The following is a 6,446-nucleotide window of genomic DNA, read 5'->3' as shown; positions in this document are numbered from 1 at the left end:
TCCCTTTGAATAAATGGAAGTTAAATGATACAGCTCCAACATGTCCAACATAAGGTTCATATAATATCACTAGTAGCTTAATTCCCAAAATATCTGTTCCTAAGAGAAAGACTGGCTCAGTAACGTTAAAAAAATCATTTAACACGGCTACAAGAAGAGTAGGCACATACTGTTGCCTCATCTAACTCTTGAAAGCAGGGGCATATTGCTACCTTAACTACCTTTTGCAGCTCCTTAGGCTTGCCTACAATTCCGCAGCTGCTCCTTGCTCCTCTCAGAGCTTTGCCATTGCATCACAATGGAGATATGCAAAAGATGCTAATAACTGTATGAACCTTAGACAGAATAACAACTTTACTAAACTAGGCATATTTCTGTGATGCTTTTGTGGTTTGGTGAAAGGTCCAGTGAAACCTTGGATAAGACTCAGAGTCATATTTGCTTCTGAATAAATCAAGATTTTAATCTAAATTTCCAAAGTTTACTTGTGTATTGAAGGCTCACCTTATATTTAATATCTCAAACCTATTTTGACAATATATCTGGCAACACTGATTCTTCTCTTGTTGATACAACTTACTTTGCTTTGGATAAATACTTTAACCCATACTAACCAGATCTTGTGCTCACGGTCAAATATTCCAATGTGTATTGAACAGCTGAAAGGTACTCATTTGGATCTTCCTTAACAACAGCCGAAACTATATTAAACAAATAAAAGATGACAGTGATAAGACCAATCACTTTAATAATTCTGAAGCAAGCACAATTTTCTCCAGCGTCTCATTTGGATATCTCAGTCACCTGACTAGCTAATAAGCACAGGTGCAACCTAGAACATGAAATGCACCATGTGTCATTAGCAGACCGTTCCTAACTCTTCTAGTCAATAGGAACATGCATGTAGTAGTTATGTTCAGTTGAGTAAATTTTCTAAACTTGAAGTTTCAAAACAATTAAATACATATCACTTGCTGGATCAGCATACACAAGTCCATCCATTTGATTGGTTTAAAACAAAATTCTTTTTGCTTTCAAATGTGAATGTGAACTAATTGCTTTCCAGCATCAAGTGAAAATGCCCATAGCTCCATGACAAAGTGAGAGCTCTGTAACAGAAGCTATTAACATATAAAGGAAGGCTATTTGCCACTTTCTTTCCTTGTCACGTGACAAAAAAAAGATTTGGCAGTTAAAAAGATTTTTTTTAAACATTCAGCCCAATTAAGTTTCTGATGGCAAGTACTATTCAATTTCTCCTGGTGTCAGTTGAGGAACAAAAGATCTAAAGTCCAGGTAAGAGATTAATTTTTCATCCTCCAAACGAATATTTCAAAATAAATATTAATGAGGTGCTGTCATGAAGGAAATCCCACATGCAGGTATACATTAAAACTGCTTGATTTTTTGCATAGTTCAGATGTTGTGAATTCTAAAAGGAAAGCAGAATAGTCAATTAGCTTCTACGAATAATGCTACTGCATAGTTGTTAACTAGACAGAACATAGTTAAAAATTACAATTCTTGTACTGTGTTCCATTCCATAAAAAAGGATAAACTATATTGTGTTCCCTAAAGCCTAATTCAGAATAGGATATGTTGGATTCAAATTTCCATCTTCTGACTGATGGCCATAAGTAAGCTGAAGATCAAATATTCAGTAAATCAGAAGAGTACATATCAGCCATTAATATCAACAATCTGCCCTCTTTCCAGGCCCCCAGAAGTTTCATTCCACAGTAAACAAAAGTCATTAAAAGTTTTAAAAATCACACAATCATAGAAAATTATCATCCCAGCCAAGGCTTTGTCTAGCCAAGTCTTAAAAACCTCCAAGGCTGGGGACTCCACATCCTCTCTGGGTAACTTGTTCCAGTGCTTTACTACCCTCCTCATGAGAAAGTTCTTCCTACTAATATCTAACCTCAACTTCCCTTGCTGCAACTTAAGCCCATTGCTCCTTGTTCTGTCATCTGCCCCACTGAGAACAGTCCAGCTTCATGCTCTTTACAACCATGAAATAAAATGGATTTACTCAGAGCTAATGGCTGCATCTCCACCTCTAATTTCTGTAATAGGCAAGCCACCCTTGCATGTGAGTTATAACTGAAAACAGTGGCATGTTTCTTTTGCCATTACTCTCCTTATATTTCCACTATTACTCTGTAAAGTACACTGGATACTCAGTGACAGATTCTGGGTCATTATAAGACCTTAATGAAACAGGAGATCACAGCTGTGTCATCCTGAGCTCTATCAGCCCAGGCAGATAAGCTAAAAGTTTGGCAATTCACAATGCCTCATCGCACTATAATAAATCTGTTCAGAATTGCTAAGGCTAGCTATGAAAAATAAGTTCTAGCTTTCTAGCAGGGGGATCCTTATGATTCAGGGTCTTTTGAGAACAGGAAGTTAAGACAAGAAAAACAAGAGGATCTTGAAGGACAATGCCTAAAAATATTAGCCCAGATTCTTAGCTGTACCCAGTAAGCACTGAGTGCAAGAGAGGGGAGAGGTGTGTGTGATGTAATCTGATCATTGGCTTGGTCCCCAGAGTAACTTAGAGCAGCTCAAAGCTACTTGAAATTCGGCAATCTGGATAAGGCACTCAGGAACTGGTAGGCAGCTGGGGATCATCGGAATGGACTAGGCTCCAATCACAGTGCCTCCATGGTGGAAGCCCATGAGAGATGGCATGGGGCTGGGAGAGAACTCAGGTACATGGCAGGTTGGCTTGCGTTAGTTCGGCATCAGGAAACTAATATAAATAAGCTACAACAGACGCCAAGATTGGACCCAGTGATTTTAGACTGGGTTGCAATTAGACAAATGTAAATCTTTGCAATATGACAGGTTCACACAGATTGTTCCCTGGGAGAGGTTTTGCCGTTTATGTTGATTTAGCTGTATTATGTAGTATCTAGAAGCCAAATTACCTTCCTGTTTAAAGCACCCTTCAAACTATAGTTATGATTAGAAAAGTAATGATATTCAAAGTGATTTTTCTTACGTTTTTTGCATTACTGAGTCATTTCTAGCTTACTGCACCGATCAAAACAAGTTTTCCTCTTTTTATCTGTGCGGAGGCAATACGTATATGGGAAAATAGCCTGGTGTCTATTCTGGCTTGCACGCTATATTCAGAAACATTCACTAGCTCTAACTGCAGAACCTTTTACTGATGATAATGGAAGAGACAGAAAGAAAAATGCTGTATTTTCAGACACTAAATGGAGTCAGTAGTTAGAAAAGTCAAATTTTAGGTTGTAAACTACACAGTTTTCCTGGAATCATTAAAAGAGAATAAATCTAGGATTCAATGATGCAATTTTTACACTCACTGTCCTGACTATAACAACACTTTACTGATCTGCCAGCGCACCATTAGATCACTGTGCTGCATTAAACTGTAAAAGAAAAATCCCATTTTGTGATTCAGCTATACAAAAAGTACAAACTAGGCATCCAAATGTGTCAAGTAAAATATCAAGAATCATAAGAAAAACAAATTGCAAGAAATATGAGCATTAGATATAATAGTCTGAAAGAGAAACTTAAAATGACTGATGGGATGCTCATCTTTCCTTATATGTTAGCTACTTTCTTCTATCTGCACTCATTTGCCATGTTTTTTAAACATTTTCCTTCACATACTCCATTTGCTTGGCCCTCTCAAAGGATTATCCAGTATTAATAGAATAGATAGGTCCACATTCTCCCAGTTCTGCATAATGTCCAAAACAGAATTATTTTAATATTTCATTGAAACTCTGGATTAAAATGGTATGCACATCAGGCTCACTTATGAAAGGAAAGGAATGGGTGGGAATTTTTGCAGAGAGTGAAAGCAAAGAACCAAGTTATTTGGACGACTTAATTTTGTTTACCTTGTAGTTCTCACAGTGGGAAGAAGACTTTCCCACATTATACTTTAGGAGAGAAAGCAGTGTAGGAGACAATAACAAAGAAAAACCAAGAAGTGGTGATCAACCACCAGAATAAAAAAAAAAAATGTCCATGACTTCAGAATTATGAAGTATACAAATCTTTATAGCAACTCATAATATGCACTATGCCCAATGGAAAATCTTGTCTATTTGCAACCTCACACGTTTCTGTATTCTAATTTTCAGAAAGTTTAGCACATAAGAAGAGATACTATTATTTCATATAACAGTAACTATTAGATCGGCTCTAGTAGATGTAGTCATTGTAAAAATGTATAGTGAGCATTTGGGGCAGAGTCCCTGCCCCAAACAGTTTACAATTTTACTAGATGAGGCAGGCAGAGGGGATATAAAATACAAGCAGAAGTTTGTGAATTGATGCTCAGATATTTGTGGAAAAGATCACAGCAAAACTGTGACAGGGCCTGAAACTATACACAGATCTTCTAAGCCCTAGCCTTGTGCCTAACCCAAAAGACTAAGTCCCTTCCCTCCCATTCTTAAATAAAGCACTCTATTCGAGGGTTTTTTCCCATTCTAAGCCTGAATACTGGTGGGGAGAAAACACCTAAAACCAGACATCTTCACAGACCCACAAACAGTCATAGTGACGTAGGCAGGACTATCATGCAAACAATCACTACTAAGGTAACATAGCCTCTTACTCTTGTATTGATTATGACATGAGTATCCCACCCAAGAAAAGGACTTTACAGTACAATACTCCTATTCAGGTTCACACTTGAGCTTTTGCAATGATTTGATGCAGCAATATTTTAGCCTAGTCTGTCTTTGCATAGAATATGACGTTGCAGATGCGGTATGATTTAATGACAGAAACTATACATGGGGCCTGGATGGTTGGCTAAGATCCAACCCAAGAATAATAATGAGGACAAAATATTGTGATGCTCCTCCATTAAAAAAAAAACAACGAAACAACAAAACCCAGAACTGCAGCCGCTTCTATATTTTCATACCCTTTCCCTGCTTCATTGTACCACTGGGAAGCTGAAAACAAACAAATTAAAATAAGCAATTAAGCACAAATTTTTAACAGAGGGGGTGATAAACCATCTGAACTATCATGGGAAAAATCCCTCTCAAGGTTCTTTCTGGAACAAAGAATTCTGTCACAGTTAAACTGATGGGCTCAATACAGAGGTATCTGGATGAACATTAATGGTCTGTGGTACACAAGGGGTCAGACTACATGATCTAATGGTCCCCTCCAGCCTTAAAATCCATTAATATGAATTTGGGAGATACCAATAAAAACTGATAATATATTTTTTCATACTGAATCTGCAAATATGACTTCAAAGGTAGAGAAAAATCCACATAATCAGCATGTGTCCTACCAGAAAATAACCTTCAAACCAGTATGAAACTTCTTAAGCTATGTGACCAAGACAAATTAGGGAAGCGCAACTGCAGAAGTGACTGCAATGTAGAGTAGAAACAAGTTTAGCTTTATACCAGCTTCTATGGATACCAATAGATTGCTGACCCCTCACATCCTGCCACCTGCTATTGCTCTCAGTTACTCCTTTCACCATTCATCCTGCACACTGAATGAGGCAGGGATTCTGTGGAAGGAAACAGTAATTATGTAATTACTCAAGGATCATGTAATTAAAATGAAAACGCATATGCACAAGGGGGTCAACTTAAAGTTGAACGGAAAACCTTAACTCTGGCATTTTTTAACTTATGAGTGCTTGATTTCATAACTGTAACAATGTTCTTTTAATGTTACTTCTGTGTGTAATTAAGAGATAACCCCCTCCAAATTAAGAATTTACATGCATGCGCGTGCACACACCAAAACCCACCACATTGTTAAAACAATTATTTTAATTTGATTGTTTTATAGAGACCAATTTGAAGCAAATATGGTTTTCAAATGAATAATTGGAAATAGAGGGATCCAGTGTGATAACATGCAAATAAGTATGGTGCATTCAATTGAGACCAAAAAATTGAAGTAATAATAAGGCAGGAAAACTACACAGCAGGATGGACATTTCTAGCATTAATGCAGCATTTTCACCTGCTGTGCAGATGCAAAATCTGTGTACATGAATTAACACTTGTTCTTATTTGTTTTCTCACCTTTTTATAGAGCAGCAGCCACAATGTGCATCTTTATCTTGAACAAACATTAAGAAGCATCTACTTCAGTTTCCATCCCTATGTGAGAAACGTGATCACCTTGAACAGCTCTAAGGGAGAAAAAGATGCAAAATGTCACACCAAAACATGAAAAACCATGTGTGTTTATCTAAGCTGTATATTTATGAGAGGGTTTTTTTTATTATTTCTAGTATATCTAAAAAAAGACTCAGATTACAACCCATCCATTCCCTATGCTCACTGTACACTCGTAACAATAAATAAAAATATAAATAACTGTTTTAATAAAGAAAGAATCCAAATGTTGACATTAAGGACTAAATCTCTCCTCTTCACTACCCAGTTCAACAAGATAGCTGTTCA

General features: G+C 36.9%; 1 long non-coding RNA gene across 2 annotated transcripts in view; it reads right to left on the bottom strand.

Annotated features, from left to right (window-relative positions):
- The window catches only part of LOC112547914, a 75,757-nt gene extending 69,599 nt beyond the window's left edge, over positions 1–6,158 (bottom strand). For both annotated transcript variants that reach the window (XR_003091693.1, XR_003091692.1), the window contains exons 1-2: positions 6,063–6,158; positions 615–701 (exon numbers count right to left, since the gene is read on the bottom strand). This is a non-coding gene — a long non-coding RNA (uncharacterized LOC112547914). The remainder of the gene's footprint in view (positions 1–614; positions 702–6,062) is intronic.
- Positions 6,159–6,446: the final 288 nt, after the last annotated feature.

The sequence above is a fragment of the Alligator sinensis genome, unplaced genomic scaffold (genome assembly GCF_000455745.1).
Source record: "Alligator sinensis unplaced genomic scaffold, ASM45574v1 scaffold1914_1, whole genome shotgun sequence".
Classification (NCBI taxonomy): Eukaryota; Metazoa; Chordata; order Crocodylia; family Alligatoridae; genus Alligator; species Alligator sinensis.
This window is presented reverse-complemented; position numbering and strand designations above follow the sequence as displayed.